Genomic DNA, 1,581 nt, shown 5'->3' on the forward strand with positions numbered 1-1,581 from the left:
AGTCAATTTGGAACACAGCTACAGTAGTACGCAAGCAATCCAGCAGGAAAAAAAGCATTGTGTGCCGCTGGCTTTAATGTCAAAAAATCATTTTTAGAAATGAGGTGATCCAGATTGACCACGTCTCGATTGGACACCACCAATCACAGCGATCGGTGCTTAGGAGCTTTGTAGTCTCAAGCGCTGTGAGTGGCTCGTGTCCAATTGAGCCGTGTTCAACTGGGTGCCACCCCATTTTTTAAATGTAAAATAAACGGATTTTAAATGTTAAAAAAATGTTTTTAAAATGTTTTTTAAATGTAAAAAGAACATTTTTTTAATGAATAAAAAAGGATTTATCCCATTAAATAAACATTTTTTAAATGTTTTTAAAACGTTTTTTGCAATGAAAAAACATTTTTGAAACATATTTTTGCTGATTGGAATGTTGCCAAATCCCGCCAAATCTATACTTATCTTCTACATATTATATCTTACTTCGCAAAATAAATTAAATATAATGTATATGCCTTTTCCCCGATTCTCGCGCGTAACCACGAACAGTTTAGCGGTCCCGGCCCCTGCGATTTTCATCCTTTACATTACTGGATTTCTAGAAGTCACTAGTACTGTAGTGCGCATGCACTAAAAAGGCGGCATATCTAACAACACTGCGAGGAGTAGATCACGATGGCGTGGGAGAAAGTCCGATACAAACCCGATCGAAACCCGACCGGAACGTGGAACTAATGTTGTTAGATGAGTCCCCTTTCAGTGCATGCGCACTGTAGCGCTGGAGAAACCAAGATAACGGTCATTACCGAGAATGAGAGAGAAGAGTCCTATAGTTTTGGTGGGATCCGGCCAGTGGCTCTATTCTTGAAAAGAAACGTATATGAAAGTCTAGGGAAATACTATAGTATACGTAACGTATACTGTAGCATTTCCCTAGACTTTCGTATACGTTTCTTTTCAAGAATAGAGCCTCAGAATGACAATTAGATGTAAGTAAAATAATATTTATATATATAAAGTAAGGTTTTCGGCAGTTTCCTTTACCCCGGATCTACAATAGATTTTACAATAGATTTTAAGCCTTAAGCCATAAGAAATGGACGAATCACAATCGCTTATTCTTCTCGGATTCGACTGTAACCCCGGATCTACAATAAGTGTTTTAAGCCTTTAAGCCGTAAGAAATTGACCAATTACAGTCGAATCCGAGAAGAATAAACGACTGTGATTCGCCCATTTCTTATGGCTTAAGGCTTAAAACTCTATTGTAGATCCGGACTAATTGGTCAGTTTCTTACGGCATAAGGCATAAAACACCTATTGTAGATCCGGACTTATCCTTGCAACAAATGTTGGTATTCTTTATAATTCTGCCAAATAAAATATTATATCTATTATAAATTTCTGTTTATTTATTTAGGAATCTTACACCTTTAACATATATTTACAGTATAACACTAAATTAGATGGACGGTCTTATAGCGTTTTCGGCCCGACCGGGTTTGCACCAACCTGGGTTAGATTAATGGCGTTTTGCGCTCTCCTATTGGTAGAGCGTGTGACATCAACCAATAGGAAAGATTAATC

The sequence above is a fragment of the Trachymyrmex cornetzi genome, unplaced genomic scaffold, assembly GCF_001594075.2.
Source record: "Trachymyrmex cornetzi isolate Tcor2-1 unplaced genomic scaffold, Tcor1.1 scaffold385, whole genome shotgun sequence".
NCBI classification, from domain to species: domain Eukaryota; kingdom Metazoa; phylum Arthropoda; class Insecta; order Hymenoptera; family Formicidae; genus Trachymyrmex; species Trachymyrmex cornetzi.